Source organism: Anguilla anguilla, chromosome 9 (genome assembly GCF_013347855.1).
Source record: "Anguilla anguilla isolate fAngAng1 chromosome 9, fAngAng1.pri, whole genome shotgun sequence".
Classification (NCBI taxonomy): domain Eukaryota; kingdom Metazoa; phylum Chordata; class Actinopteri; order Anguilliformes; family Anguillidae; genus Anguilla; species Anguilla anguilla.
The window spans coordinates 14,218,349-14,242,736 of record NC_049209.1 but is presented as its reverse complement, the minus strand read 5'-3'; positions in this window follow the sequence as shown (position 1 = coordinate 14,242,736).

Below are 24,388 nucleotides of genomic sequence, written 5' to 3'. Positions count from 1 at the left end.
GAGTGGAGGAACTACTAAACCAAAGAACACAAATATTATGATATATAGCCAATTTTATTCAGTTGAGGATTTAATATATGACACTTTAGTGGACCGCCAATCAGTAAGTAAATATTCACACTGAATGGAAACGCCATGTCAGATTTCTGGTGATTGTTTACTAATCACTGTACTTACTTTATGTCAAAAGGAAATTTGATTATTTTCTTAATATCGTAATCCAAAATAATTTGTTTGCACTATTAAACTATGTACTCTTATACTGAAGCAGCAGGGGAACAAGATACAAAAACATTTTGGCAAAATGCCTTCTTCAATGTGTAAAGAATTTGTTGGTGCAGCTGGCAATAAAAGTGACACAAGTGTTAATCATTAACTTGTAAACAGAAGAGATTGCAAACTGAATGAAGCCAAAGGTGGGGAGAAAAGGTGTGCACCACATTCAGTTGTGAGTTTATAAACTGTGTATGGTCACAAGCCAAACATTATTTCACTGCATACTCTGGAGCAGTTATTGCTGTTGGCTGACTGGCCATGGTTGGCATAAGAAATAGCACCATGAAAACCTCTGCATTGTTTATGTATTTATTTATTACTTATTTGTTTTGTTGGAATGAATTGTGAATTTGTATGAGTACCACTTGACATGTTGAACTGAGTATGGCAACAAACAACCAGAGCTCTGGATGTCCTTGTATATGTTGTTGTACCCTTCCTTGTAGAAATGTAATAAGTACATTCAAATACCTCCCTTTAGAGCTTGAGAACTTTTAAAACATAATTTATTGTGCTTTGTCAGAAAATGTTTTCTTTAAACCCATAATTATTTATCACTTCATGACTCACTACAATCTTTGGCCACAGTCATTTTAAATGATTCATTCAAATGTAAATGCAATTTGGGTAACTGAAAAATATCCTTTAAACCTCTTACAGTCTTCTTAACAGACAATTGCTGGAAATATCAAATAGAAAACATGACAAGAGCACTGCATGTACAGTGTTTGTATTCTGTGTTTGTAAGTCATTCAGGTCTGTATTATAAACCAGTTTATCCATATCCAGCATAAGACATCACATATTATACTGTATGTTGAATATATTACATATATATTACATAAATGAGAAACTATTTTTTAAAAATTGTATAATGTCATATTCTGGTTGCTGTGGCATGAGTGCCTGCATTTTGCTTGATGCATCACTATATCTTCACGGGCTAGTCAGTAGTCCACACTTTCCATGTCTTGAGCATTGTCTTACATAGAGTAAGACATGTGAAGTGAAGACACGATGAGCATGTTTTTATCAAGGCTCCAGAAGAGTCAAAACACAGATTCTCCAAATGCTTCTAAATAGTTTTGTTGCTTAGTTTAATTTCATCCATCTGAAGTGTATTGTTTGAATGAACTGGACAATGGTTGCATTGTGTATGACCTTTTTGACGAAGTAACCCTTTCATCTTCTGAATATTAGTTTTGTGAATTTGACCAATCTTCTGCGTCACCCTTGGTTTGGAGCTGGGAAGCAGCTTAGCAAATGTGTATGATTGCATTACATTAAATTGCTACCTTTAAGCATTTAACTTTTGAATATATTGCTCTATCATGAACTCCAATATATTATTCATCATTGCAGCCAACAAAAAAAGTAGTGTGCGTGTGTAATATATTGTATAAAGCTGTGAAGTGTTTCTCTAGAACATCTTTGAGCCCACGTTTGGTCTCACAGTTATGCATAGCAGACCAAGACAGCGCCACCCAAGCCTCTGACAGAGAGGTCTGTTTCTATTCTGCCAGAGATGCTTAGAAAATCTATCGTCTCTCGCCAAATCGGGCCAATGTGTGAGTGGTGAACCAAGCGGCCGGAGGAGTGCCCTGTTTTCTCTCAAAATGTCTTTTTTTGTTTCTGTTAGGTTGGCATCATGTTGTCTTAAGCCATAATGGCTATCCAGTTTGCTTTCAGAAGGGCTGGCGGAAACGTTTCAGGCAAAGGGAGGGGGTGGGTTTTGGGGCATATCAGCTGTGCCACCAGCCTTGGCTTCTTTCCCGATGGGTCATTTTTTAAGTGGCAATTTACTCATGCAACAGCTCACAAGCATTTGTTGCCCTATAAGTAAGTACTGTAAGTTAATTGGTCACAGTAGTTAGTTTATGGTGTATATCAGCTGATGTTTAATATTTGTTGCGTAAAATGAATGCCAATTTCTGCTTCCTCTATGTCATTCTAACTTGCAGATGATGAAATGAAATATTCATGGGCAGAAAGGAAACTATAGGAAAATCTTCAGCACCAGTCAGATTTTATTTTATTTGAAATTATTTTTGAATAATAGTATTTGAAGCTTAGGTGCAACAAAAAAACCTTTGTTCCAACTTATACAGGGCTCCAGGCTAAAATTTTGACTGAGGATCCAATGTCTCTTAAAATTTTTGGTTTTGTCAGCCCTTAGCCAGTATATCAAACAATAATAGTCCTATTTTTCTTCTTCTTTGCAGATTTTTATAAATGATCACAATACCCATAATACAATGTCTTTAAGTTAATCAGAGGTGGGTAGAGTAGCCAAAAACTGTGCTCAAGTAAAAGTATTGTTACTTTAAAATAATAATGACTCAAGTAGAAGTAAAAGTAGTCATCCAAATAATTACTTGAGTAAGAGTAAGAAAGTATCTCGTGAAAAGACTACTCAAGTACTGAGTTACTTCTTATAATCTGATTTAATGTAATAAGCAGAGCAACGTAAATGAACATAAAAATCCAAATGTCCAAAATATAAAATTGTAAATGCTTGTCCAATAGAAATAAACAAAATATAAAATAGCCATGTGCAAATTCAAATATGGCCTAATCATATCCCTTTAAATAAAACAATACACAGGAGGTTCGTCAGAAGAGGAGGATTTTCGCTTTCTGTTGGACTCTATTAAGTCTGTATACCCCGTCAGTTTGTTGGGGGAACCCTCTGTTGACAGAAAAAATATCAATGAGGCTACAAGGATTTATCCATTAAAATAGACTCATCATCACAACAAAGAGGAGCCTGCTCAAATTATATGTGGGAAACATAATGCTTTGTAGCACCATCATTGTACCTTATGATGCACTTCTCCACGATATTAAAAAGTCCCATGATGCTTTGCGCGATATATGTGCAGAACTTCCGGTTTAGCGTAAACAAACGTTATGTATGCTATGCAATGTTCCAGCGCTCACGTCATGACTGTTGCATGCTTCACAAAAACTATTACACTGCTAACTAATGCTTACATTAGTGTGAAATATCCACATTAATACCAGTAACCTATTTAAACACACTCAATTTCAAAAATAACGTATATAACCGAAGTATTTTGAGCAATAATAGCCTACTTCATAAATGTTGCCTAACTGAGTACCCAGCGCGAAAGTATACAGCGCGAAGATAATGAAAAAACAGACACGACTGTTTACAATGAAATGGCAACTTTATTATGGGGTTGACAGTACACTGAAAGCTATCCAAACTGCAATTAATATTTTCCAAGCTATCGTTGCCTTCCACTGCTCTTCTGACAGCAAAAAGGAGAATTCAATTGAAGTGGCTAGCTCGCAAAAAGTTGTTGATATTAGCCTACTGGTTAGTCTAGATCATAATATTTCAGTAGCCTACTACTACTTTAGTGTGAGCATCTATCGACCGGGTTCATCCGGTAGACAGACAAACATCAGATTTTCAACTTTAGTCTATATAAAATAGGCGAAATATAAGTAACAACCTGTACCTAGTTATGTAGAAAAAAACGTCCTTGTTATCCTCCGGAGGTAATTTTTTCAGTACTTTCGCGATTTTTGTCTGTGCCGGGAAATATGTCAGAGGTCGCCCAGTGCTAGCTTTAGTTGCTACGGGGACGTGTATCTGCCACTGCATAGAGATTAATGGAACTTGTCTTTACTTGAGATCATATTGTAGAAGTGTCCCGTCTTGTGTATTTCAGGTTAATATGAAAAAGGCTGGTCCCTACTAGCATTTCTAGCGATCCGTTACATATTCACAGTTGTAACCCAAGTAGCAGGAAGCAAAATAGCCATTAAGAAGAAGCGACATTTGCACTACTTAATGTTCGCGATTATGGAATTAATTATTATATCAATATAACTAAAATGTATATGTATTAAGTTGGATTTTTTCCCATTTAGACAGTTATGTGTAATCTTTACAAGACTTGCATTTAAATAGGTAACGGAGTCCAGTCCGCTTGATTAAATATGAAATAAATGCGGTAGCATTTCAGATGGTCGATAATATGTCCTCTCACTCTCACGTTATTCCCCTCAGGTTTATTACCGGAATTTTACCGATAGTTACGGCAAAGGTTAAGGTTATGGGTCAGATGTCGTCACGAAGTGCATCCCACTCATTTAACTGTTTCTCCGTGCTACTGCACTTCCATGGTTCGGAGTGCGTAGTCCCAATCATTGCCTGGAGTGCGTATTCCGGAGCACGGTAGTGTGGAGCATGGCAGTTTGCGGTTTGGGACACAGCCAACAAACAGAACGTGCATTGAATAAAAAATGGGTAAAAAATAAAAGTAACGAGCGGAATGTAGCCGAGTATAACGGAGTAAAAGTAACATTTTTTCTTCACAAATATACTCGAGTAAAAGTGAAAAGTATGTTGCATTAAAACTACTCTTACAAGTACAATTTATTCAAAAAGTTACTTAAGTAAATGTAACGGAGTAAATATAAAGCGTTTACTACCCACCTCTGAAGTTAATAAATAAAAACTTAATATAGGTCTGATAGAGATCATTATTATTTATTTTACAGGCACATCAGTTTTACATTGATCCTACATGGTAATCTGTTTTGCCTGGAGTCATCTGTCCTTTCAGAAAAAGTATGAGTTTCATAGTTCAAATATGTTGCTGTGCGCTGATTCTAAGGTCATTTTATCTATCAAGACTAGTTTTGTCTTTTTATATCGCTGTGATAGGCTAAAACGGTGTACCTCAAAATGATTCATCTTTCATATTGACAAAATTTCCTCTATTGCACCATTATAATGCTACCAGCAGGAGCGTCTGTAGTGATATGTAGTCCCAACCCACGATTTAAAATCCCAATTACAAGGCAGTGACAGTTTCTCAGGCTGGATCCCAGGGTGGTATCCTATCTGTCAACAGTAACCTATCAAGCAACATGCAACCAATATCATGCTAAGGGAGAAAAAACTCTTGGCCGCAATTGTTTAGATATGTCCCAAGAGACAGGCCAACCGAGGATGTATAACGTCATCATAGTTTGTTTCATGAGGGGGTGAATTCAGATAATTTGGGACAGCTTAAGCAAATCAGCAGGCTTACTTAAATAATTCTTAAATTGTCCCATTCCTTGCAATGGGATAATTTTACTAAGATGAAAAATATCAAAAGTTATTTCAGAAACATTAGTACATTTTAAAGAAACAAATGCTGTCACTTAAAGTCTTTTTAATAAATATAAAAAAATTATGGTAAAACAAACAAAAAGTAAAATAAATAAGGTGGTCTTTTAATAAATAAATCTGCCAATCACCACTGCCAAATTACGGGCCTACTCCACTGAGCCTATTGAGTGTTGCTTTTAATGAGCGTTGCATCAACCATTACCATCAGCCAGGGAGTGCAGCCTTTGCAATCAATGAAAGGTGCTCCAGAGCCCACGTTCCATCAGTGACTCATGGCATCCGATGGCTGAGCTCAAAAATTGGCAAGCTTCAATTCATGATGGTAACCACACGCATCCACTCTGTCCACTCACATAGTACTGAATTTGAAGAAGATAAATTCCATGTTGACTGCATTCTGATGTCATCGTGAAATAGCCTATTAAGTCAATTATTATTAATTAGCTACCTAACAAGGCATATGAAAATGTGATTTTCCAGTCAGCTGATAAATACGCACCCACTCGCTAGCTCTAAAGATAATGTTGAATCAAACAATTTTGATGAGAATCTTTACACAATAGATATAATAGCCAAAGTTCCTCTCAGTGAGTTCTCTGATTGAGTGCAGGACATTTTTCAAGATGAGGGTAGCTATCATATCTGTATTAAACTGCCAACGAGCTAACAGACTAAACAGAATAGCATGTTCATCATGATTTGTTCATGCTCAGTTATGGTAGAATGGTACAAGTTAGCTAACCACAGTTGATGTCAAATAAACATTGTCAATTTGAATGATACTTCATTCAATTTATCAGCAATTCAATAAATTATACCTTAATGCAAAGTATTCTTGTGGAATACTGAAAAGGAAAACACAGCTAATGGAAGTTTTATGGTAATATCATGCAACACAGCAGTTCAGTTACATTAAAAAGGTTTCAATATATTTTGGCCTTTAATATAGTTTCCTTTAATAGCCACCTGATTTTAAAAGTTATATATAAGATATATCTTCTTACTTGTCAATTTGAAATACAATTTATAACTGAAGGGATGGGTCCTTTAGGCTACTTAGGTAATTAAAACATGAAACAAGACTATGCTGTGTCTCAAATTGTGTCTCATTAGGCATAAGCAAATTGTCAATTCAATCACTTTCAATAAGTCAGTAAATGTGAAAAAACATAAATACATAATAGAAATACATTTTAAACATTCAAATATTTTGCATCTACAAATGGCATTTTTCCCTATTCAATTATAATACCGCACATACATATTTATCCCAGGTCTGATTCATGTACAAATATTATTCGTGTTGCCATATATATTGCAATACATTCACAAAGCTCGCACTTTGCAGATTGCCTTGTGGTAAGGAGGCCTTAGGTTGTTGATTAATAGAATGTGGTAATGAGCTTAGGGGAACTAAGAGCCTATTGAAATGAAAAGTGAACTGGCAGGAGACATGGAACTTTAAGAAGAGAAACATTCTCTCAGGTTCACAAATTCCCAGTGCTATAAACCTACACATCTGCAAAGACCCTGCCACAACTGTCCCCATTATGCTGACTGTCCCATTAGGTAAGTTAATGCTGTAATCAGTTTCTGTTGCAATGGTTTCTCAGTTTCAAGAAACCTATATTTCAGCTGTAAGTATACTACCTTGACACTAAAGGAGTACTGGAAACGGCAATAGTCTAAACTGTAAGCAAAACACATGTCCACAGGAATGGAGATCAAAGTTTAAAGAGGATTGAGCATGGCTTATATGAATCAAAATTAAGCTAGCTTTAAACATAACATTTTTGAATAAGGAACACGTAATAAAAAATGACTGTGAAGTTTTCATTGTGGAATTTCAAGGTGAAGAGAGAACTTTTTTAATCTCATTATCAAAATAGCACGATAGCTGGTGAGCATGTACAGTGCCTAGGTAGGCAAACCAGCTGACAACCGGACAGTTTCTTTTGCAAAACTTTATGTAAAACATTATTCTTGGTTCATGAATTAATATTCTTAATTCATTATACAATTTAAAAGTACACAATGTATGTTAAGTGGGATTAGTACAACCACTGTTGTAACATTATGCAAGCAAGATAATTTTTTGATATTAGGTAAAAACAGCATAAAATCAAGCATTTTATTGATTGTAAAACAACTTGTTTTAACACTGCCCAGGATACACTAACAATACCCCTATATGAACAGCAAGGCCCATTATTAGTTAGCCCCAAGTACATATAAGCTGAGAATTATTAGTAAAGGCTAACAGTAATGCATGTCCATATGTATGCTCGCTAGACTTCCACTTCTCACCCACTCCCCAGAGAAGTCGCTTTAGCCATGCTGATGAGTCGACAAAATTTTTATATGTCATTGTTATGCACACATCAGTTATATGTGCGACATCAACACAAAGGAAGAGACATATGCCTTCGCTTTTGTCCAGTTCATCTGTTCATGAGGAAGTGTAATGTATTTAAGTCTTACTTAAATACATGCGCTTTCTTCTAAATTCGTAATTTTCTGCATGCTGCTTAGACCCTGTTAATTACCGCTTGTGGTTATAGTATTATTATTATTATTATTAAGGCTAAAGTTATTTATGTTTTTTTATTCTGAAAGGTGGTCTCTCAGCACTTTGGTTTTTATTTTATTTTTCCTTTTAATTTTTTTCAACCCATCCATCCTAAACAGAGGAAAAAATAGAAAATATTCAGATTTTGTTGGAAGCAATAATACAATGTCACATTTTAAATATTATTTTCAGCCAATAAAAATGACATCATGACATGCTGAAATTCAGCAGTCTCATGTGTGACCATGCTTTGTTCATGGTTCGTCATTGTGTAAGAATGAGAATCCTGCGGCATGATTCAGTCTGATACACAGCTGTATACGGTGTTTCACATATGTGGATATGATATTAAATCATTACACAATACTGGACACAATCATGAACCCCCACACACGATGTACGTGTGTGACAGTAAATCAAAATTCCATTCAGGAGGTGCAGTTATTTCAAGGTTATCCTCTCACCGGAATCAGGTATATTTATTTTTTCCATCATCAAACATTACTGCTCTACGGTACACCAGTGGATGCATTTCTCTGTCATGGTAATGCTTATACCGCAGAGGGCAAGCTCTCTCTTCACACTATCTGTGGTGATTCTAGGGGGAGAAAAGAAAGCAGTTCATTTATCTCCCGATTTGAAAGCCTATAAACGTTGATGAGTTTAAAGATTGCCTGAGGTGAAAAGACCCTTTTATTTTACTGCAGTTTGACACACTGGGCTCCGTCATCCCCCTGGATGCAAAACAAAAAGTGAGGGAGCTGATACCATAACGTTGCTAAAGAGGCTGTTCATCTATACACTCTATTCACAGTGTACAATATGTTGCTTTAATCTAGATTTGCAAGTGTTTGTGGATCAATTTCATATTTTAAACTGCATGCCAAATAAAAAAGGACTTGTAAAATGAGAGGGTATGCAATCCTAGTTTGTCACTGTGGCAGTGCTTAGAACCGTTAAAATGGAAGGTAATGAACTGTCTCTATCTTACGTATAATAGAATGTCATCCCCATTTTTCTTATCTACATAGCTAGTACTGGACTGTTTCTCTTACCTACCTATTTTATTCCTCTCCATTCTGTTTTTACAGGTTTCATAGCTGTTAAAATGGGTAAAAGCCTTATCATTATCCATTCCAATGAAGATTGTTGTTGAGAGAAAGTATTTAATTTATTGTACTTAAACTTTTGTATTATTTTTGTATTTATGTAATTCTGGTTAAAATCTCTCAAAGATCAGCTAGAGAAGATGGTGGTAGCAGATTTTTCTTACACTCTTTGATGAGATAATTGTTTATTCTGAATGTAATCTGTTTCTTTTAGTGGAAATCATTTCTCTTTAAGCCTGTCATCAAAAATTATAGTCCCTTCTCTGCTTTGGTCATTTTTGTCCATAAAGTGACACTGTTAAATATGTGCTGCATTTTTTTTTGATTCTCTCTTTGTTTTTCACCACGCAAATAAGAGAGACTTGTGACCTCGAAGTGACTGGACACTTCTGTCACATGCCTGTCAAAACTGTATAATAGTAATTCAGGTTTATTTCTAAGGTTTATATTTGTGTCCCATCTGAAAGCTTAATAAAATGATTAGATGATATGAGTATACACAGTTTAATTAAGAAAATAAAAGTGCAGTAGCCTACATAACATGAATCATAAATTAATACCGTCTATGATTTATTTAAACCTAGAGTGTTCTAAACGATTTCTTAGTAACCTAAATACTGTATAGGGAAATATAAGTGTTTTCAAACAAAACAAAACTGTTGCAGTAAAAAAAAAAAAAAACTAGTGTTAGTTGGGATGCACTATGACTTTGGTGACAAGATTACATTACATTACATTACATTACAGGCATTTGGCAGACGCTCTTATCCAGAGCGACGTACAACAAAGTGTATGACTTTGGTAAAGTAAAAGTGACATTAAACCAAGATTCTGCCTTGCTGTACCTGTTAAAAATCCCATGGCATTTTCACAAGATTCTTAGTGATTACTACATTTTTAAAAAAATGTAAAAAAAAAAATGTAATTTAAAAAACAACAACTGTTGTATTTACTTAATAAAACAATTCACAGGCATTGCATGGAATATTATTAGGTATATGTGATGAAAATTAATGACTTAATTACTGACTTAAATAGATTAACCAAAACGTAACGTCCCCATGTTAATCTAACACAGTTTTATGAAACATGTTCATGGAATATTACAACCTGGCCTCACAACCCATTTTGTATCTATTCAACCAATTTCCAGCACCCTAAAATTCATACTCATGAGATGGGAGTTTCACAGAATCAATATGAACCACAAAGAAAATCTGCCATGTTTCTTTCACCAGTGAATCAATTAAGGGAAGCCAACGTCAATGCTGAATTTCAAGTGTACATGTATAAAAAAACCTCTTATAAAAAAGTCGCGTTAAGCTCCATTAAGTCCCGTTAACATCTTTGAGGAACTGCAATTCCCATGATTCAATGCATTCAATTCTGTATGTAAACATGTTTAGTTCTTTGAATGAAGTGTTTTGGAAATGGAACTTCTCATTTAGGAATATAGAATTGCTCATACAAAACCCAAGGTGAAATAAACATTTTCTTTTCTCAATTAATAGCACTGTCTTTATATATACAAACTCAACATCAATGCCTTAACCCACATAAACTGTTATTCTCCTCCCTCCTCAACCCACTTTCTCTTACAGCAGATTACTTACTTTAACCTACTTTGACATGAAAGTAGCAGACATCTGCAGTTGCAATGCACCATCTCCAGCACAGTCTTATAGTCTCCTCCTGATTGATGGCGAACCCAGCCTATTCTCTCTGTGTGTATTCTCTCCCTTTACAGATTCATGACCTCTTCATCACCCTGGACAACACTATAGTGCATTGCTACTGAACTCCAGGTCCTGTGAGTAGCACTGTCTGTAGTATTTGCTCCAACCATGCACTACACCATCTGATTTCATTAATGAGCTTACTTCCTGACAGTGGCAGTTGCTGAGCTGAAAATAGACTGGACGGAAACCTTTATGATCTTAACATTGGTATCAACCTGTTTTCATCGATTTTAATTTATTAACAGTTTTGCCCATGATCTGAATAACACATTGGCAGATAAACATACAGCTTCTTTCTTCACATAATATTAGGTTAAAACGATAAATAATAAATTCAAATTACAAAAATCAGTTGTAATTCCTAAGTACGCATTGTCGGGAAGTTCTAATGAACCACTTGGCCATTCTGGACCCTTGGAAACTTCAGCAGGGATTAGAGGGCGGGGTAGCAATTTGAGGTGTCAATGTGCACGTGTGTACGTGAGCATGTGTATATGTACGTGTGTCAAAATGGATTGCCTGGGAAACCCCATTTTGGCATTCCTAATACTAATCAGATTCTGTACATTAGAAATTGGTTAATATACCTTCAGCCACCATGTTGGACATTCTGGAAAGGCCATACTAGAGTAGAGCGGAAGTTAGAGCGTCACTGCTGACATCGTAACTTGGTTTAATTATTACTTGATCTAGTGTCTCCACATAGTGGCTTACATTACATTAGGGCGGAATTTAAACTCCAGGTGGTGTACTATGCTTAACATGATCAGGGTTTCTTTGGGTTTGCTGGCTTCACAAAACCAAACAACTGCAACCAGGCTATCAACTTGATCAGGTATGTGAACACAGGCTTTAAGCAACCTTTGTGTGCATTTCCATAAAATTGGCAGTGTCTGAAAAATAAATAAATAAAAAATAGCCTATTAGAGCACAGGATAGATGGTCTGCTTGAGCAGTGCATTTCACACCTGAGGAAAAAAGACATAGAGAGATATAATGGATGAATAAAAAGAACATAAAACACTCCTAATGGCAACAAGTAACACTCTGGCCTCCAACAAAGCCAGTGACAAGGGTTGGCAAAAAACTGTGTAAATTTGTTAGTTAATATCTTTTTTACTTTACCACTCCTAAGGAAGTGGAGTGGTCTACATTCCCCAACTGTCTTATAGTTCATTTCTAACTGAGCTCCTAAACCTTAAACTTGATATTAAGATATTTTAAATGTTGCTTGAAGCAATCACTCCAATGTTGATTCATAAAATCAAGATTTGTTGGACTCAGGCCATTGTCCCATAATTAAGTGAAGTAGATTTGGACACATAGAGTTCAAGAAGTTTGCATGGATACTGCATTTCCTCTGTTGTTTGTGATGCCTGATGGTGGAGCTTTCATTAGCCAGGGCATCGCAAACCTGGGAAATCTCTGTTGTTCCATGCTTGGCGTGGTTCTACTGACACAGCAGACAGGGCAAGGAGGCAGGATATAGAAAGTGCAGAGAAGCATTGGAGGCAGGATATAGAAAATAACAAGGGTCTTAATAATCATGGAGCAAAAAATAAATACAAAGACAAGAGAATACAAGTAGCAGACATAAACAAAGACAGAAGCAAAGAACTGACATAAACAAGGAACTTAAATACACAGAGGCACAGGTAAGCACAATTAGCAGACACAACCAAAACGTGAGAATGAACTGAACCATAAATACATTAATTGAAACCAATTAACTAAACGAGGGCACAGAAACACAGGGAAATAGCTGCCTCCAGAAGCCATAGGCTGGAACTGTGACCGTTATGGTATGGTATAGCTAGAGAAATAAATAGGTTGGTAGCAAACAAGAGGGCTAGTTAGACCATTCTGAATACTTATAGCCTTCCTACACTCAGTAAGTCCTCTATCTGTCACACACAGGAGTACATGAATACACAATATGTGTTTATTTACTCCTGTGCATGTGTTAATTGGTGAGAAGGACCGCTAACTAGACTATTGTGAATAGCTTCTGTTGAACGAAGTGAAAAAGGAGACTGGCTCGCGAGGCTCCCCTTGCTAGCTACTGATCTAAAAATGAGAGAGATAGAGCTTGCTGTCACTAGCGTGTACATTATTCCCTATTAATTTAAATTACGTAATGTTATTACTGATCCGCGTCATATGATTTTAAGCCGGTGATAATACCTCCTTTAAATGCATAATCCCAAATCATAATACGTGCAGATACACGAAGATGTTTAGCTATTGAATCCTTCCTATTGACAGATATCTCGTGTATCACATCACACACAAATTCTGTGACATTTTATTGATTGCATTGGCATTTTCATTATAAATAACCACAACTGCTGGACAAAACAACTGAGTTAACTTCCACTGCAACCATTTTACGTCATCTACACACAGTGCATTGCGCATCTACCATAATGGCGATCTCCATTGGTCAAAATTTCTATTAAAGGCTTCTGTTTTTTCAATAACTTAAATATTTTGTGTGGTTTTACAACATATTTCCACAGTTGAGGGCATTTACAACATATTAAGCCCTACAAGTCTTAACAGCCGGGGTTCCCTTTAAGAATAATTATGCATCTATATATTTTTTTATAGATTTTACTTTGCTCCAAGGAAAGCAAAAGTGGAATGCTTTCAAAAGCCATGAGTTGACTTTTTTTGAAACAGGGAACATTTACTGTCTGTCAGAAAATTGTGGACTGTCAAATATTGGGTCTGTCAAGTTATATTGCATTGTTGAAACTGAAAATTGCAAAGACAATTTACATATATCAGTTTGATGTTGATTTTGTTGAAAATGCATTTTTCCTAAATTTTTACTTTATGAACAAGTAAAATATGACTCATTTGTGGACAACAATCTTACTCACTGGCAGGATGCCAGACTATTATTCTGTTTTTCAAATAACTAAGTGTTCATGATCATCAACATCAGCATCATCATCATCCAAACTTCCTAAAAACACAATTCCAAGCTAATTTGAGGATTAACTTCCCAATATGTTAAATCAAAAGAAAATGAATATGGATGTGGCTTCCTTCCAACATGCAATGTCACTGTATTGAAACACTATTCCAAAAACAGATGAATTCTAAATAAAGAGAACAATATTGCTGTGACCTTTATGTCAAGCCCTCTTAATCACTGTGGATAATGATTGGCTGTTGATGATACCAATTCCAGTTCATGTATGTTGGTCCATGCTGTGATTGGCTGGTTCATTGATTCAAGCTGGAGTTATTCAGTGTGTTTCAGGTGGATCAGCTAAACTTGCTTTCTTTTAAAATTTTCCCATTCGGACATGCCAAGTATTCAGTTACGTCATACATTGTGGTTGATAATAAACTGGATTACCGACATTTTAGCCATGTCCAAAAACCTGATGGCGTTGTCGATCATCTAAAGCTTGGTACATTATTTTTTCACAAATGTAATCAGGATTCAGCGAGAGGGTATATTCAAAGAGAGGTCACCATTTTTATTATTTTTTTTAATATTGAGGAGTTTCTGTTGATGTAAAATTACCTGTTGATTACCATCCCCCCATTAATTTTCAATGCTTTGACAGAAAAAAAATGTCATTGTCCCTCATCTGACAGACAAGCAACCAGCAGCCAGTGGTTCTAAAATACACTGACAGGGTGGGAATTTTGAAATATCAGTTTGGCTTTCTTTTAAAATACAATTAATATACAAAATGCATCAGTTTCTATTTTAGCATTGTTGTGAGCAGACAACAAAAAATAATTTAAAACCAACAGACGAATGGCTAGTTTCTAAGAGGCTGCAACTTTAACATCAAAAAATGTTGAACTCAATCACATCTCATGTAAATGTCTTCAACAATGTCCTTCGAATAACTAAGAAAAAACATGTGGGACATTTTGGGGGTTGTTAAAAATTGTGGAGTGATGGGGATGGGGACCATTATTTACAGTGGACACAAGTTAGGCTATTGGGAAGGTTGGTCAATGGCAACAGAAACAAACAAAATCTCAACGAGCTAGGCCTATAGCCTGCTAAGGCCTAAACAACATAAGACATCAGACCAAAAAGCCCAGAAAAGAGGTATGATTAAGCATGGCCATGACTCACATTGTAGTGGGCTAGCAGGCTATGTTTATTAATTTACACATTTCCCGACTAGATCACTGGACTAGGGGTTTTCTAGCCACCTAGCAAGGTAACTAGTATTGCTGCAGCCAGAAACTGCACCATACTAGTTAGCTAATGGCCTATATTTCACTTTACAGTAAAATTCCTACCTTTGTTGGCAAAGTGAGGATTAAGTAAAATATGTTTAATTTTCTGAATGCAGCAGTTTTAACTGCTAACACCCTCGTGTGACGTCCGGCACTCTGGATACCGAACACAACTGCATCAACAGTTAAACCTCTTGCTTATCCAAAAACTGAAATAAATTTAGTCAATTTAATTTGTTAATTATTATAAAAGATATCAAACTGTTGGATCAACCTTTAATGTGCATCTCATAACGAGATTAAAATGAAGAATCTAGAATCTTTTAAGTTACAAGTATGCCACGTCTAATCTAAAGAAGAAGGTTGACTACCATTTTCCCTCAAACCAGGAAAACGTAATGCTGACAGATATATGAATTCAATATATGCTTGCATCTTTGTATCAGCAGATTTACACAGTGAAAGGCAAATGGCCAGACTAATAATGGCTGACAGCTTTGACTGGGACCTGTTCTTCCTTTCCTGCAAAATGTCACTTATTCACTTCCACTATTTTCCAGACTCAAACAACTATCTTCAAAGGTCAAAGCAGGTTTTGTACCAATATTCATATTGATTGCAAATCAATTCAGCTGTTGCAAGTATGAGAGAAAGGATCTGGGACAACTTCCCATAGGTTTAAAGTATCTATGCTGATAAATGCCTTAGAAATGGATTGAACCAACATAGAGGAAATAGGCCCTGAGCTCCAGTTTCATGCAAGGCAGTGCTGGCTTTCTTGTGAGCGCCACAAAAGTTTAATTTTTGGTTGACTCGTTTCTCATAATGTGGCAGTGGACTGTAAGCAATCACAAATCTTTTGGGAGAACCTGCTGACAGACATCTCCGCAGTACTCAGAGCTAGTTGTACTCCTGTCAGACCTAGATTTGCATCATGACCCATTTCATGAGCTGCCAGTGAATGCCTTTAATCACAAACAGATCATATCAATGACTGTGGATCTCATGGTTATACTTAAGTAATCCTGTACTACATGATCATGAAACATCAAGTTTCATCAACCCTTTTGTTTTCATAAAACAGAGTATGTGGTTACAGTGGCCTTACCACTATACATATGATTGAATGAATGAAACATTGAATTTATATAGCACTTTTCCAGATGCTCAAAGTGCTTCACAGTAATGAGGGGGAATTTACCTCAGCCACCATCAATTTAAGTAGAAATAAAGTGCCAATTATCTTGGCAAAAATACAAAAAATGAAGCTGTTCTCTTTTAGTTTAAAATTAAATACCAAGAGATCACATAGTCATATGTTTCACTACACTACTTTCACTGCTGTTTTGACTCATGAAACTAATCTTTGCATTATTTTCAAGTGGGAATTATTTTTCAGTATAGGGGTCTCTGGGGGTCCAAAAAAACTAAAAAAATGAGTAAAATGCATTTGTGTCCATTATAAAGCATATACAGTACAGGCCAAAAGTATTAGGCCAGCTGTGGTTTTAAAAAGGAATTTCGTAAATTTATTTACATTTATTGAATAACAAACCAAAGTACAAACCTTTTTTTTTTTTTTTACTTTTCTGCCTACAATAACAAAAAGAAAAGAGTTTTACTTAAAAATAATTTCAGATGCAACTTTCCTTTTTCCTCAAAATATGCTCACACTTTTTGAAATGATTGGTCAAACTTCCAATTATTTTCCAAACTGGGAGGTGGGGGGTGGGAGAGAAGTGGAGGGGTATGTAATTTGACTGAAATCTTATCTGTCTTAAGTTTTTAAAAGCCCAGGTAGTATTAAAGTTGCAAGTAATATGGCAAAGAAGAAGGAGTTAGGCATAGATGTGTGGAGCCAATTAAACATATTGTTGCAAGGTTATTCCCAGCGAGATATTGCAAAGAGGCTTAAGATTTCCAGGTGCAGTACACACTCAGTAGACACTCAGATGGTCCAGTCAATGTAATGTTTATAGGAGAAGGCTAGTGAGAAGAAGGATAACATCTCAGGCAGAAGACTTATATCTTGTGGTGTCTAGCCAAAGAAAAATCATAAAACTGCACCAGAACTACTACTACAGCCTAGGAATTCAAAGTCAGTCCTGGGGATCCGTTGTGTATGCTGTTTGTTTTTTTTTTTTTTCCCCAACCGATGGAATGTTCAATACAATAAATGACCACTGAATCTTGAAAGGGACATCTCTATATGTAAACCCAATGGTAAGATTGTACATTTATTCCGTATTTAGTTCCAAATATTGATAATATGAACACCTGGTTATGTATCTTCTACTAAAACAACCAGCTAGTTTACAGTTGGCTGAATTGGCTGACTATGATTACAATATGTAAACTGCTTTCTAGGAATTCATACATACAGAAATGTTTCATAAGTAAAAGTAAGTAAGTGCTTATGTAAAGCCTTTGCAGTGATAGATCCATGAGTTTCAACACTTTCAAAGGGTATATTGTGTGATATAAAATTTCACTATAAAAAATGGATGCACATTGAATACGGGCCTGAGTGAATACAGGCCTGAGTGACTTAAGCAGTTAAAAAAGAGGTGCTTAGATTAAAAATAATCAGTAATTGTATTCATAAAATATTAATGTTTTCAATTATTTCATTATATATATATATATATATATATATATATATATATATATGACAGGATTATACTCCTTCTTTCACTAGATTACATTTTTTTGAGAAGAATAAGAAGTGCTTTTAAACAAGAATCACCACAAGCAGCGATGCAAATTCCAGCAAATGACTAACTGGAGTACGTATCTGCAGATTTAATGTTTTCGCAAAGGTTGGCCTCCCTAATCCGTGTGTGAATGGAATTGTTAAATAGGCTATGGCAAGAGCAGTAAACGAAAGTAAGTTCCTGCATTTCATTTTATTTTTTAAGAAGCTGTTATATATGTAGAGAACTTTGTGGTTTCTGGTCCTATGAGTTCAGATGCTGTGTTAAACCACATATCTTTTGAATTCTATTTTCGTGAAAGGCCGCACAAACATGAGAAAAAAAGCCTGGATTTTGCCCAGAAGCCCCTTGACTGCATAAAAATATGAGTAAAGGCAAGGAGTGCAGACTATGCCTATTTATGTGTCAGTAAACACACAGAAGAGGGGGGTTAGATATGGAAGAAAAATAACATAAATCAAGCCAAAGAAAAAGTATCAAAAGTGTGACAGTGCATTGGGAGAAAAAATAATGCTCAAGAACCAAACATTTTACACATAGACTACACATAGTTGATTTCTTTGTTTTTTTGTTTTTGTTTTTTTTCCCCAAGATTTTCATTTGTGGCACTTTATTTCTTCCTAAATTATGAATTTAACTAAGTTAGTATTGTAAATGATACAAATGTCTTGCTTCATCTAAGCCATTTTCCAAGTCTCTGGAGTTATAAAGCTTTCAATAGTGTACCCCCTAAATGGGCAAGGATTGGGGAGATTTAAACCAGAAAGGTCAGCTTACAAGTAAGGCAAGCTATGTATTGTATGGTGTTTGATTTGAGTTAGATGTTTTCATATAGACGTCCGCTGGCAGACTGTCTATTTTGCATAAAGATTCCTTTATGTTTTGTTTTTTTTTCCATTGTATTTATTTCCTGCATTTTTGGAGGAGCTGTGCATGATAAGCACTCCTGCATGTTGAGATGTTTTGGATCAATCGATTGTCTTAGGGATTTTTGAACTACCTGTTACTCGTCACTGCCGACCCTAACATTGCAGATTGGTTGGTTTTGAGCACCCCCTTGCAACATAACTTTTCCTAATTAATAAACATCTGTTACTGCATGTGGACATGCAGCAATAGCCAAAAGGTAGAGACATCATTACCAAATCAAACCACACATGAAAATTCTCTTCTGTAGCTCCTATTTAATAGCTGACTGTAAAAAAAAAACACCCTCTCTGCCTGCAGTGACTAATGCCCTCGCTAGTCTTAATTTGATGAACAAAAGATTAGTTCAACAGTCATAATTTGTTCACAGTGAATTTGAATTGAGTGTTTTTTCCTTCTACATGGGATGTGTTTCCTGACATTTGCCCCAGTATGAATTTTACATCAAGCATATCCCATATCTCATTTATACTTATTGTGCTGCAGCAATTGAGGTAATATACTTTTCTCAAAGGGAAAAACAGTATCACACCCACACAAATATGTATGCGCTTGAGTGCAATTTACCAATACTTTTTCAGAAAGCAACCTGAATTTAAAGTTGATGAAGTCCCAGATAGCAAGTGGCTCCGATTCCAATCCAGATTCAGACTGGCAGATCCACATTGCAGTTGCACTTGGCTTGAACCTCCACTCCAGATTCAGTTGAGAAGGTGAGAAATGTAACAATTTTCTGGGTCTGCGGGTCCACTCTAGACTTGGGCTGGAGCCGAGTCCAGCATTCACAATCTAGGCCAAAGGTGATTATGAAATGCTAGATCTGTGCCAGAACTGGCCTGCATACGCTCTGGATCTGAACGCCGCCTCTGTTCTGGTATTGGCCCATTGTGGAGGCTGGGCCGGGTCCCAAGTTATGGACCCGGCCAGACGCTGCTGTGTACTTGAGCTTTATCCAGACCAGACACATTTTACTCTCGGGCTAATATAGTGTACAGGTCAGCATGCTTGTTGTTATGCATACATTATGCATGTTATTGTATTATAGTTATGTCAATTTTTGTCCCTCACCAACCATGTTATGTAGACTTTCTCAGTGTACATTTAAATGTGTATATGTTCATTAGACACACAGTTTGTCTACAAACACTACTTGGTTGAAGGATTAAAAAAAGAGTTTTTTTTGTCTTATTAGTCTTCTGAACCAGTTCCCTGTCTACCCAGAGCATTCCACAAACATGCTTGCGGTGGACAGAAGCGTGGTTAACAATGAAAGATGAATTCCTCATCTGGCAAATGGCAGTACTCTCATTTCCTGCCAAATTGTCACCGTGTAGAATGCCATGCTAAGCAGAGCAGTGAGGTCTCTGTCATTCCGCATACCAGCTTCTGAATGGGAGAGACGCCTTCCCTGTTGATTGAAATGATGCTGTCCCCTATAAGAAAAAAAAAATCCTTCTGGATCATGAGAAATGGGGGGTCATGCTCATTCCATCCTTCCTGAGGGACTGTCCATTTTGATTGATTCACATCATGTTCTTGAGCATACATCCTGCTCCAGATAATACACATACTGTACAACTGATACCGTCTGATTCAGCCAATGAAGTCAGGGGCCACCTGAACCCCCCTTCCATGCCATCTTGGCTGGATGAGTGCATTCAAGATGAATGATTTTGCATCCTCCTAATATTTGGGTCAGAATAACAATGACTATGCTATATGACCAAAAGTATTTGGACACCCCTTTGTCTAGGGTTGTTTTTCATGGTTTGGGCTAGGCCTTGTACCAGTGAAGGTAAATCTTAATGCTACAGCATACAATCACATTCTAGACAATTATGTGCTTTCCCAAACGTTTGGGGAAGGTCCTTTCCTGTTTCAGCATGACAATGCCCTTGGGCATACAGCGAGTTCCATATAGAAATAGTTTTGTCAAGAACAGTGTGGAAGAACTTGCCTGGCCTGCACAAACCCCTGACCTCAACACCAACCAACACTTTTGGGATCAATTAGAAAGCCAACTGCGAGGCAGTCCTAATCGCCCAAACAGTGCCCAACCTCACTAATGCTCTTCTGACTGAATGGAAGCAAATCCCTTCGGCATTGCTATAGTATAAAGCCTTGCTAGAATATAGAAGAGAGGATGTTGTAATCACAGCAAAGGGTGGACCAAGTCCATATTGATGCCCATAATCCTGGATTAGATGTTGGATGTCAGATGTACACATACTTTTGGCCATGCAGTGTATGTGTGCTTAACAATGACAGAAGCTGGCTCCACTGCAGATTAAATTAACGCTCAACTATTAATTTCCCTTCATAATAATATAATAGGTATGGTCTGTGAATTAAGGCAGAGGACAGAAGGTGCAGACAAACCCCAATACGATTGTGACAGCAAACAAACCTGAGCTTTCCAAGTGAATCCAAGCTTCACGTTTCTAACAACTCAAAGGGATGCCAGTTTTTGCGCTGGTAATTGATATTGTGCTATCCTACAACAGGGATTTCTCCCCTCACCCATGTCTTTAAAGCACCGATTAAGTGGCAATCTGGCATTTTGAGATGTCAAGTTGCTTCTACCACCTACACAGAGAAAATGGATGACAATGGAGGGTTCTGTCAATCTATTTCATATCCAATACAAAACAAGACTGAGTACAAGACCACAAGGAATGTATTCAGAACCTCTGTCCTCAGCTCCCTGTTGTGGAACATAAGCAATGCATTAATCAGACCTGTAGAAAACAGCAGAGTGATGTTTTGATTGATGGTGAGAGATCAGATGCTTTCACTGCATGCTGTCAATTTTCATCTGGACTAAAAGGCTTTGACAATAAGGTGCAAATGATTGGGAAAGTGACATTATCATGGATTTAGCATATGTCATGTAGGAAGGCTGAATTATGCTCTCTCATACATTTCAAAATGCATATGCTGCAATGCAAAAGAGCAGATGCATGTGTCCACGTAAGCACACACCGTGTGGACAGAGGCATCACTAGGGGGGTGCGGGGGGTGCGGACTGCACTGGGTGACACCACCAGAGGGGGGTGACACCGAAATGACTAGCAATACATTTTTTGTGCAATGTTTTGTGTAGCGACGAGTTGAAACAGCTAATTTCTCTTACTCTCTTACTGCCGGTTGATTTAATTAGTGGTGTTAATGTGACTAGAAGCGCTTTGTCGTTTGAATGCATAACATGCTATTCCTTGGATTACTTTCATAGATTATTTGCTGGGCCTCCCAGTGTTGTGTCATCTACACATTTGACTAATATACTTCCTGTTCCTGTCAAGGTGATTGATATAAATGATGAAGATCAGTGGTCCCAGCATTGATTCTTGTGGGACTGCACTTCCCAGAGTTCCCGGCTCAGATAATATCCCTCCTACTACTACTCTTTGTGTTCTACACTGTAACCAGTTCAGAATCCACTCTGAAATACCTCCTCTAATTCCAACTGTCTTCATTTTGCTAACAAGGCTCTCATGTGGTACCTTATCTCAATGCCTTTTGGAAATCTAAGTATATAATATCATAAGCCTTGTTATAATCATAACACTTCGTAGCCTCTTCAAAGAATATCAGAAGGTTTGTCAGGCATGGCCTTCCCTTACAAAAACCAATCCCCTAGGATGTTATTATTTTCAAGAAACACTTCTAACTTGTGTGATAGATTCTAGTATTTTATATGTGATATGTGTAAGTTAAACTGACAGGCCTGTAGTTTCCTCGATCAGTACGCCCCTTTTCTTATATATATATATTGGTATAATTTTACCATGCTTCCAGTCCTCAGGTGTTTCTCCAGTTTCTAAAGACTGTCTAAAAATACTTGTCAGTGGTTTAAAGATGATCTCACCTAACTCTTTGAGTACCCTTGGGTATATACCATCAGGGCCCGCTGCCTTATTTGTCTTTAGTTTATGTAATTTATCCAGTACTTCTTCATCCTCTTCATTAGTAGTCATTTTAATCATGGAACGTCATGTGACAGGTGGCAGTGCTTTAACCCAATCATAGTTTCCTAAAATAACGGCCACACCATCGATTGCACACCAGCACTGTCAATTTAATAGGCCTGTATGAGTTCTTCCCTTTATACTATTAATTAGTTGCTATTGATACCACAATTATGCAAAGACAGTTTTCCTCACACTGTGGCTTCAATTACATTAGAAAGGGAATTAATTTGCCAAATTGCCATTTGAGCAACAGCTCAGAATTTAAAACGAGGAAGACCAACAGCTAAATGGGTATCATAAAGTAATTTAAAGATGGAGGGTCAAGATCATGTGATTGTGCTAAACAAAGGGTTATTGGTTTATTTAAACTGGAGAAGATATTTTGCTTTTTTGATTCTTCTACAATTCATGATACAGATTTTGTTTTACCATGTGAGAGTTGTAGATAATGTAGTGCATGTATGTATGAATGGTCAAGCATAAAAATGATGCTGAGCAACTTTCTACACAGAGATTTATGAAAAGAACTTGATGTGAGATGGTGTGTACTCTGTTCCATCTACTTTGCACTTGCTGTACACAATTTCAGGGAGACTGAGCACATTTTGCAGCCTAGTTGGCGACTCATATAACACTGGCGATGAATATAAACAGTCATATGAGAAAATTATTTGAAGTACGATTGGTTTGCTGTTGCTCTGGGTATGGCCTCATGTTTGGCTCCAATAAAGCACATTAAAATTACAGTTCATCTGCTGTAATTGTCCACATTTAATTCAGTCCACTTTTTCTTCAGACAGATGATTATGCCAGCTCCTGATTAACTTCATGTGTGATCAAATATTAAATTGGCAACTGTATACATCAAGGTATGTAATGAACGTGCTAATCCATAGACCACTTTATATGTAATAATCTAATTATAATGACCACTGTAATAATGTATAATGGTTTTGTTGAGAATGGCACAGATGAACTTGATTGACTTGCACAGAGCCCTGACCTCAACCTCATCCAAACCCTTTGGGATCAATCGGGAAGCCAACTGCAAGCCAGGCCTAATCGCCCAATCAGTGTCCGACCTCACTAATGCTCTTTGGGCTGTATGGAAACAAATCCCTGCAGCAAACAATATACGGTTGTAATTGCAGCAAAACTTAGAAATACATTCCAGCATGTGGAGCTCAGCTAACAGTTAAATCTGTTCCTTTTAAACAACACTGGGTGCCATTTCTCTAAATACCTCATGAACTTACTGCACTGAAAACACTCCTGCAGTTTCTCTTTTTTATTTTACTTCTGACAATTTAATGTTCTGAATGACTTACATTTAAGTAATTACGTGTAGCAAAATGTATAGGGCCCCCGTACCTAGTCCAGTTCCACATACAACACAAACACACAAAGTTGGCAGCTTGAGAAAACTAAAGTACAATAATACTATACGAGACAATCACAGGAGGCCAACAGCAAAACAGAGAGTAAGAGAGTGAACCAGGAAGTGACATGGGTTTTTAAAGAGGAAGAGGGCTTCTGATTGGCTGCTTGCTTCAGATTAGTCAGCCGATGGGTAACAGGAACCTGGGCAGCCAATGGGTAACAGAAACCTAGAATAGAGTGGCAAAGTGGAGAGGGAGGGAGAGAGAGAGACAAAAAAGACACAAAAACAGCAGGACACATGCTGGATCGTAACAAAGAATAACCCAGCCA